The following is a 10,811-nucleotide window of genomic DNA, read 5'->3' as shown; positions in this document are numbered from 1 at the left end:
TAAATTTAAGTTCTTTCAGAACTCTGGGCTGACTACCATCAAGTTCTAGGGATCTTATACTCTTTAGCTTCTCAGTTTTTTTTCTAGTGTATCTTCAAGTTTCACAGTTATTTGCTTCAGTTCCTTTGAATCATCATATTCAAAGAAGAGTTCTGGTATGGTACTTCCTATAAGACCCCAACAAGTATAATATTTTCTTTTTATTTTTTTTATTTACGTCAATTTATATACCGTATCTTATTGCTACTGCAAAACAGAACAGTTTACAATTTATAAAATAAAAGAAACAATACAATATGTACAGGTTGGATAAACATTAGAACTCCAGTCATTACAGGAAAGCACAGCAAAACCACAAACTAGCTACATAAGATGAAAAACAGTATAACTCATGATTTAGTATACAGGAGAGCACCGCGAATACAGGATTAAGTACATAATATAATCTACACAATCAAACAATACAGTTTTGATTTAATATATATTACAGATGCCCATTTATAACCTTTCTTCCATTATTCTAAATTCTGTTCTACATAATTGATAAAATAGAAGGTTTTCAAAAGTTTCCGAAAATGAAAGTAAGATTTCTCAAGTCTGATCTCTTTTGGAAGGCCATTCCAAAGAGAGGGGGACAAATAGAAAAAAGCTGAATTCCGTGTGGATTCCCATCTAGCCCTAACGAGAGGAGGAATCACTAACCTGTTGTCTGTCAGGGATCTAAGGGTTCGTGTGGCAGTGTAAGGGGTAGTTAGATTTGACAGATAGTCAAATCCATAACTGTGATTAAAAGAAGGGATTCTTCTACCACTCTAGAAACTGGATGACATTTCATCCATATCCAAGAAGAGTAAAAAGAATTGTTCACAGGGAAAAAGGGAACAGGCAACCATTGTACTTGCCCTAATGCTTATCCTTTGGACTCGATAAGCATTGAAAAATCCCCTAAAGCAGAACGGATTTGTCCTAAGTGTTTTGGTAAAACAGGAAGAAACTACTAAAAGAGTCGATTATCAAGTTTTTGTACCATACTATGATGTATATTTTAATAATTTATTGTTTTATTTATGTTGTAAATTACTTTAGGTTGAACTTTGTTCAAGGAAGGCAATAATATAAATGAAACATAACAGTTTGATTGTTACAGTATTCTAGAAGTGATAACTACTGTATTAAAAATTCAATGTTCTTGTAGATTTGACTGTGTTATGAATACACTTTTTAGTAAATAAATTCAGATCAATTGGAACTGCTAAGTGGTCTCATTAACATAATCTCCCACCTATCCAGTCTGTCTCAGGGTAGATTACAGCAACAGTCAACAAAAACAGAGCATGACAATTTAGAGTGAAAACTGGCCAAAAGGTCTCCCTCCATGAACCGAGTAACTTGGTACCTCTGCTTAAGCCACTGTGGGCTCTCAAATTCAGAAGAGTCCTTCTCTCAGCTTTTTTAATTAGGTGATTGAGACAACCAGTTCCATGGCCAGACAAGAAAAGAAGTGGAAGCAGCAGAAAACAACCTCAGAAATGGGATAGAAATACCCAGGCAATAGGAACTACTAAAATACAAGACACATTTAGGAATGGGCTGGCTACAGCTAGGTGCCCAAAGGTAATAGCTTTTCCAGAACGACAGGTGCTTTCTAACCAAAAGTCATTGGTTCAAGGCTGGCTAATGCCTAGTACCTATTAACAATAATAGGAAATAAAAAAAGATTTTTGGAGGATTTTTTCCCCTGCACAGCCCTAAAAATGAGTCCATTACAAGGACTGGAGCACGCACAGCAAATGTGGAAAAACATTTACAAAGCTGAGGTAGGGAGAAGCTACACAACACCGCCTGCTCCTGAAGCCAAATATTTTGGCCAAAGTCTGTAATTACACTGACTTTGGCCAAAATATTACATTGCAGAAGCAAGCAAGGGAATAACAAAGACATTTCAATGCAAGAAGCCTAGATACAATTGTTATATTTGGATTAGAAATAAGATTAATGATTTTAGGTAAAGGGCAGCTTCCAAACAGAGAGACATTTTTACTCTGTTACTATATTGGCACAACTACAACTCGGATTTTCCCTACACAGAATTTAGTATTAAGGTGCTCACTAGGGTGTCTTATTTATTGGTTTTGATTTTAATAAATCTTTTAGGGATGTTAGCAAGCTGGCATTTAACCTTGTACCACCCAAAAACCACCATAAAGAATACTCAGAAATGGTGGCACTCCCACCATCAGGTGGGCAGCATCAAGCTGAAATTTTCTGTAACATTCAAAACAATCTCCACAGCCTAAATTCCATTGTAAGACCACATAAAAAGAGGGTTTCAGCTTATTAATCTTGTGACTTATTATGTCACACTGAACTTGTGCTTGAGGCTGGCAAACGCTGAGCAATGATGCACACAGTACATGTCACACACTGATCCTATGTCTGAGGTCAGCAAAACGCTGAGCACTGATCCACATAGAACGTGTCACACACAATGAATCTATGCCTGAGGCTGGCAAGTGCTGACCACTGATGCAGACCTTATGACAGTTTCTCAATCAGTGTGCTGCAGGAGTTGAGGGTCAATTTTTTCTCGTCTCTAGTGGTCGGTAGTAGCAAGCAGAGAGCAGTGATTTATACAGCTTTCTCATGCCAACCCTGGAGCCTTCTCTATGAAGTAACTTCCTGCTTCTGCATAGGTGGGAATTGTCAGAGAAGGTTCCAGGGTTGGTGTGAGCAGGCTGTATGAATTATTGCTCGCTGCCGCTAACCACTAGAGACAAAATAACTTTAAAAAAGGTAAAAGGGGGTGTTGAGAAAGACAAGGGGAGATGCCTGGTCGCAGGAGGACAGGATGGAAAGATGTTGGATTATTTGGGTGGGGGAAGAAAAGGTAAATGTTGAACTGTTTGTGTGGGTGCTCTTTAGCACCAGCGTTTATGCTTTTAACTCCATGGGAATTTGGGAGGACCATCTGTATACGTCATTTTGAAGACCCCTGAGGAAGGCCTCTTTTGGCCGAAACATGGACTGTGTAGGGTCCTAATAAATTTCTTAGGTTTTCAGGATATCCACAATGAATATTCATGAGAGATATTTGTATGCACTGCCTCCACTGCATGCAAATCTCTCTCATGAATATTCATTGTAGATATCCTGAAAACCTAACTGGCTGGGTTGCCTCCAGGACCAGGTTTGGGAACCACTGTTCTAAGGGGTCAATATTCAGCCGTCGGCGGTGAGCATTTTGCTCACTGTCGACGGCATTATTCTGGATGTTCAAAGCCAGGATCTGTGTTGGTTTCGGCTTTGAATATTCAGTTATTTTTAAGCCAGCTAAGACATGGAGGCGTATTTTCAAACAACTTAGACTTACAAAGTTACCTAGAGGGGCATAATCGAACGCAAACGCCCATCTCCATGAGCGTCTATCTCCGAGAATGGGTACGTGAAGGGGCGGGACAGACCGTATTTTTGAAAAAAATGGGCATCCATCTTTTTTTTCGATAATACGGTTTGTGCCGGGCAAATGCATTGGATTTGTGCAGATTTGAGCTGGGCGGTATCATTTTTCAGCGATAATGGAAACCGAAGGCGCCCAGCTCAAAAATGAACAAATCCAATGCATTTGGTCATGGGAGGGGCCAGGATTCATAGTGCACTGGTCCCCCTCACATGCCAGGACACCAACCGGGCACCCTAGGGGGCACTTGTAAAAATTAAAAAAAAAATTAAAATACCTCCCAAGTCCATAGCTCCCTTCCCTTGGGTGCTGAGCCCCCCCAAATCCCCCCCAAAACCCACTGCCCACAACTCTACACCATTGCCATAGCACTTATGGCTGAAGGGGGGCACCTAGATGTGGGTACAGTGGGTTTTGGAGGCGGTTTGGAGCGCTCCCATTTACCACCACAAGTGTAACAGGTAGGGGGGATGGGCCTGGGTCCACCTGCCTGACGTCCACTGCACCCACTAACAACTGCTCCAGGGACCTGCATACTGCTGTGATGGAGCTGGGTATGGCATTTGAGGCTGGCATACAGGCTGGAAAAAAAGTTGTTAAAGTTTTTTTTTTTGGTGGGAGGGGGTTAGTGACCACTGGGGGAGTAAGGAGAGGTCATCCCCGATTCCCTCAAGTGGTCATCTGGTCATTTAAGGGACTTTTTTGGGACTTGTTCGTGAAAAAATAGGGTCCAAAAAAGTGACCCAAATTCACGCTAAAAACGCCTTTCATTTTCCGATTATCGGCCGAAGGCACCCATCTCTCCTCAGCTGATAAACACGACCCAGTCCCGCCTTCACCACGCCTCCAACACTCACCCGTCAACTTTGCCCATTTCCGCGACAGATTGCAGTTGAAGATGCCCAAAATCGGCTTTCGATTATACTGATTTGGGCGCCCACGGGAGAAAGACGCCCATCTCCCGATTTGGGTCGAAATATGGGCGTCTTTCTCTTTCGAAAATAAGCTGGCTAGTAACCTATGGAACTTTGTAAGCCTAAGTGCTTTGAAAATTAGCCCAATAGTCACTTAAGTCAATATTCATCAATTAAGTGGCCATGGGTTACAGCGTAAAAATAGGACAGACTTTTATGCAATCCCATTTGTGTGATAAATCTGGCTGCTTAAGGGCTGAATATCTGCATTTAAGTGATCAATTGCTAATTCCGCTCCCGGAACACCCCCAACTTAGCCGGCTTTGAGTTTGGCGCCAACCATGATATTCAGCAGCACTTAGCAGGTAAAGTGCTGCTGAATATTAGTGTCTGGCCCCACCAAGTGATTTACTTGCTCAGCGGCCAGCTCAATTGCTTTGAATATTGGGCCCTAAGTTTATAGAATAGTGTCTAAGTGCATTTTGCACATAAACGCAAATTGGTGTCAAGTAACACCACTGAAGAGTAATTATTGGCAGTCAATTAGCGCACACTTAAACAATTAAGGGCTCCTTTTACAAATTTGAAGTACTGATTAGCATGTGCTGAATGCATAGAAGCCCATTCAATTCCCATAGGCTTCTTTGCATTCAGCATACTTTAATCGGTAGCACCGCTTTGTAAAAGGAGCCCTAAGTTTTGTGAAGAGTGTACAAGATACACAATCTTGTACACTAGTCACAAAATTGTGCAACCAAGTTCATAAAATTAGGAGGTATATCTTACATATAGGGTGCATCTGTGCTCAGCTTTTGCTAGCCAGCTTTGCAACATTGGAATTACATTGAGAATAAGCAGCAATCCACCAGACAGAATAATTTTACACAGATCAGAACCAAATCTATATGCATTATCAAATAATGTGTTGAGAGAGAGCTGAGGGGCTGCAAAGGGTAGAGGAGTAGTCTAGTCGTTAGAGCACCAGCCTAACAACCAGGCTAAATGTGATTCAGATCCAATGCCTGCTCCTTGTGGCCAACTCCCCTTGAGCTAACCCAAATAAATATTTAAAAAATAAAAAATCTAAATAAACTGACCTGGTAATCAGCTCTGCTATTCTTGCATTTGCTAGCCACATTCTTTCTAGGCATTCTGGCTATGTGTGATCTCATCAGAGCCGCTGAAGGGAAGGGGGCAAGATTCCCCTAGCCCGGCACCAAGGTCTATCTCTCTCCTGTTCCTGTGTGTTGGGACCCGGGTGATTACATTAACGCGATAACTCTGGTCCCAGCACACAGGACCAGGAGAGTGACAGACCAACAGAGGAACAGATGCAGGAAGGTAAGGGGCGGGGGAATGGCAGTTGCCAGAGTGTGGGGGGAGCAGGGGGCAGTGGTGGCCCAAGTTGAGGGGGCAGGAACAGTGGCGACCTGAGTGGGGGGTGGCGGCAGCTCTGCCCCGGGACCGGCTCTGTCTCTCGGCAATCCTGGATATCATTTCTTGTGAGGAACTAAAGCTAAATTGAATTGTAGGAAATTGAATTCCCCTGTGCAATTTCCCACACATAAAACTGTGCCACACTAGGTGGTGTCTTGTCTGATGACCTACTGAGCCCTTGGGTCTTGCAGGGGAGCAGATGGATAACCCCAGTCATTCCCCGAGGACAGCCGAGCAGCCCCTAGTCTTCACCCGCAGCGACCACCGTTCACCGGGGGTTGAGCCCCCAGCTGCAGGCGGCCAGCGGGACTTCCAGAACCGGGGGGTTGACGGACTGACCGGCCACCACAGGACCAGCACCACGAACTGCAGGCAGGCAAATGGTCAAGGCAGACGGCAAATAGAATAGTCCAGGAACAGGCAAATGGTCAAGGCAGGCAGCAAGTAGAATAGTCCAGGAACAGGCAAATGGTCGGCAGGCGGCAAATAGAATAGTCCAGGAACAGGCAAATGGTCACACGGGAAAGTCAGGGATCTAACTACAAAGCTCAAGCAATCCCACAAGGAGGCTGGAACCTCTGGAAACAGAAGCCGAAGCAATGTCCTGCAGAGAACCTGCTCTTTAAATACTGTCAGCTATCAGCAAGGGCGGCCACTTCGGACGTCATCACTCGAGGAATTACTCTGATTGGTCTAACCCCGGTCCTCAGGCGGAGCCTCAGTTCCATCGTCCCAATCTGGATCCTCCAGGGTGGAGTTCTGGCTCCCGCCAGGGCCACCGAGAGGGGGGGGGGACAGGGGGGACAAACATCCCCGGGCCGGGCCTCCGGGGGGGGGGGCCCGGCGCCACCGCTGCAGTGTGGCCAGCCCGCCTCGCTCCGGAACTAACCTTAAGCCTCCTTCTTTCACTTCGCGCAAGCAGCAGCAGGGCAGGTCACTCTTTCCTTCCTTGTCCCACCTTCGCCTGACGTAACATCCGCGGGGCGGGGCATGGAAGTAAGGAGGAGAGATCTGCCCTGCTGCTGTTTGCGCGAAGTGAAAGAAGGAGGCTTAAGGTTAGTTCCGAGCCCGGTAGTGGGTGGAGGGGGGGCCCGGCAACTTCAGGTGGGCAGCGACCTCGGGTGGGGGGGGCCCGGGGGTGGCCTTGTCCCGGGCCCGGCCCCAGCTCTCGGCGGCCCTGGCTCCCGCGCTCAGGATGCGGAGAAGACGCCGACCCCCGCATCCCGGCGCCATCTTCCCTGCCTGTACGAGCGCGGACTCCATAGCCGGCGATGGGTAGCACGGAGGCCGTGAAAGCCAGCCTTCGGACACCGCCTCGGAGAGGCCGGCCATTGCCCCGACGGATCCAGGCCCTTAGCCGCGATCTCGGAAAGGCCGGCCATCGCCGTGAAGGATCCCGGCCAAGCCCGTCCCGAGACCGAGATAGCCGGCCATCGGGGCAGGGACCAGGTACGTCGTCCATGACCGTGGGATCCTCTTCCCAGGGCTCGTTTCCAGGGGAGGAACAGACTGAGGGAGCGAGGGATGTGACAGTATCCTCCCCTGATGCCCCCTTCCTTCTGGGCCCTGGTTTCTGAGGATAGCGGGGATGGAAGGCCCGTACAAAGTCCGGGGCATGTACATTAGTGGCCGGCTCCCATGAGTTGTCCTCTGGGCCGAAATGCTTCCATGAAAGCAGATAGAGTAACTTCCCCCGGCGCCTCTTAGAGTCTAGAATTTCTTCGACCTCATATTCGGGATCAGGCTCTGCATCCGGGACGGTTGGCTCCCCGTTCTGTGAATGCCATTTGGACCCCCGGAAGGCCTTCAACAGGGATACGTGGAACGCATTATGTACCCGCAGGGTCCCTGGTAACCGGAGGCGGTATGTCACCGCTCCAATCCGAGACTGGACCGTGAAAGGCCCTATGAAGCGCAGGGCCAGCCTCCGGGAGGGCAGTCGGAGCCGCAGATATTTCGTGCTCAACCATAACTTTTGCCCTGGTTGGAAAGTTGGAGCAGGGCGCCGGTGCCGATCTGCGAAAGTCTTGTATCTGACGGCTGCTCTCTGTAGCTGCTCCCGGACTGTGTTCCAGACCCCCTGCAGGCCAGCAAGAGTTTGCTTTACAGGGGGAGTAGTCGAGTCCGTTGGAATAGGCGGTGGTAACCGCGGATGCTGGCCATATACTATGAAGAACGGAGATTGCCCGGAGGCGAAATGTTCGCTATTGTTATATGCGAACTCTGCCCATGGGAGGAGGGCGGCCCAGTTGTCCTGTCGGTTATTGACAAAAGCCCGAAGGAAGCCCTTTAGAGTTTGATTAATCCGTTCCACCATCCCGTTGGTTTGGGGATGGTAGGCAGAGAAGAAGTGGGTGGCGATCCCTAGAGCGGAACACAGGGTCCTCCAGAATCGCGAAGTGAATTGGGCCCCTCGGTCGCTAATGATTCTGGCTGGCAACCCGTGGAGCCGGAAGATATGCCGGATGAAATGGTTGGCTAACACCGCGGCCGAAGAGAGACCTGGCAGGGGAACAAAGTGCGCCATTCTGGAGAACCGATCCACCACCACCCAAATCACAGTGTGCCCCTGGGAGCGCAGAAGGTCCGTGATGAAGTCCATGGAAAGTTCCTCCCAGGGGGCCGCAGGTACTGGTAAGGGTTGCAGATCTCCCCAGGGTTGTCCAACGACTGCCTTGGTCCGAGCACAGATGGGGCAGGTCGTGACAAACTGGAGGATATCTTGGGTCATCCGAGGCCATCGGTATTGCCGAGTAATCAGGCGAAGGGTCTTCTGGAACCCGAAGTGTCCTGCCAACGCGGACAAGTGCCCCCAGTGCATCACACTTCTCTGATTCGGCGGAGAAACGAACTCCCACACAGGAGCGACTGCTCCTGGCGCCGCAGGTAAGCAGGCCGGATCCAACATAGGATAAGGTTCCTCGACGTCCTCCAGGGCCTCGAAAGCTCTGGAGAGGGCGTCTGCCAGGGTGTTCTGCTCTGCGGAGCGGAATACCAGTTGAAACCGAAATCTGGCAAAGAACAGTGGCCAGCGGGCCTGCTGTGGATTCAACCTCTGGGCTTCTTGTAGATACAGGAGATTTTTGTGATCAGTGATCACAGTAAATCAGTGCTCCACCCCCTCCAGCAGATGTCTCCATTCCTGGAGGGCCAACTTTAAGGCCAACAGTTCTCTATCCCCCACTGTATAATTTCGCTCCGCTGGGGAAAACTTCCGGGAGAAGAAAAAGCAAGGCTGGCGCCTCCCCTTGGGGTTAACTTGAGAGAGGACGACTCCAGCACCCAACGCAGAGGCGTCTACCTCTACCACGAAAGGTTTGCTTGGATCTGGACTCCGAAGAATGGGAGCTGATTCGAAGGCCTTCTTCAACTGGGCGAAGGCCACGTGCGCTTCGGTCGGCCAGTTCCTGACATCCGCATGCTTCCTCGTAAGCGCCGTCAGAGGAGCCGTCAACTGGGAGTAGTGGGGAATGAACTGGCGATAGTAATTCGCGAACCCCAGGAACCGCTGCAGTGCCCTCAATCCCTGGGGTCTAGGCCACTCCCGGATAGCGCGTAGCTTATCTGGATCCATTCGAAGGCCCCCAGGCAAGAGAATGTGTCCCAGGAAGGGCAGGGTGTGCTGGCAAATAATCGATACTGCCGCAACCGTTGGAGCACCGTGCGGACGTGGGACACATGCTCCTGGGGTCTCTTGGAGAAAATCAAAATATCATCCAGATATACTATTACGGTGGAATAAAGAAGATCTTCCAGAACAAAGTTCATGAAACTCTGGAACACAGCTGGAGCGTTGCATAGGCCGAAGGGCATTACCAAGTATTCAAAATGCCCTTCATGCATGTTGAATGCGGTCTTCCACTCGTCCCCTTGCCGAATGTGGACCAGATTGTAGGCCCCTCATAGATCCAACTTGGTAAAGATCTGGGCGCCCTGCAGGCGATCAAACAATTCCGGGATCAGCGGCAAGGGGTATTGATTCTTCACGGTGATGGCATTTAGGCCCCGGTAATCAATGCAGGGCCTCAGGGAGCCATCCTTCTTAGTAACGAAGAAGAATCCTGCCCCGGCAGGGGACGTGGAGGGACGAATGAACCTCTTCTGAAGATTTTCCCGGATATAGGATTGCATGACCTTCGATTCATCTCGCGAAAGAGTGTAGAGCCGCCCCCGCGGGGGCATCTTGTCAGGCAACAAGTTAATGGCACAGTCGAACGATCGATGTGGGGGTAACACATCCGCTTCCACAGGGTTGAATACATCCTCAAAGTCCCGGTACTCCTCGGGCAAGGTGGCTTGACAGGGTTGTAACACTCTAGGGGCGGTCACAAGCGCCGGACAACTGGACTCTCGGCCCTTTAAACACGTCTCCATGCAGGCACTGCCCCAGGCTTGAATCTTCCCAAGAGTCCAATCAACCACAGGCGCGTGACGCCGTAGCCAGGGAAGTCCTAGAACCACGGGATGAATGGTTCTGGGCAGGATCAGAAATTGGGCCTCCTCCAGGTGGTGCTCCCCCACCTACAGCCCCAAATACGGGGTAACCTCGGTGATAGGCTCGGGTAACACCATACCCTGAATGGACGTTACTTGCAGCACGGGCCGATAAGGCATTGCTGGCCATCCCGTCTGCCTCAGGAGCTCGCCACTAATGAAATTCCCTCTTGCGCCGGAATCCAACAGAGCTCGGGTGTAAACCACAGCCTCCTAACATCGTAAAATCTCCGCGAGAGTAATCAAGTTATCAGGTAGGGGATTTGAGTGACCCAAGGCCCCCCCCCTTACGGAGCCTTGGAAGCAGCGTTTCCCGGCCGCGTGGGGCAAACACTGATGAAGTGGCCAGCCTTCCCACAATACAGACAGAGGCCGCCCCGTAAACGGTGAGCCCTCTTGGCCGAAGTTAACTGCTGGCGGCCGATGACCATGGGTTCCTCGGGGACCTCCCCTGACCCTCTGGCGGCCCGCCAAGGGAAGGCTGTCCGGCTAGCTCAGGCCCCGGTCCC

Source organism: Microcaecilia unicolor, chromosome 2 (genome assembly GCF_901765095.1).
Source record: "Microcaecilia unicolor chromosome 2, aMicUni1.1, whole genome shotgun sequence".
NCBI lineage: Eukaryota > Metazoa > Chordata > Amphibia > Gymnophiona > Siphonopidae > Microcaecilia > Microcaecilia unicolor.
The sequence above is the reverse complement of the archived record's forward strand: the minus strand, read 5'-3'. Positions refer to the sequence as shown.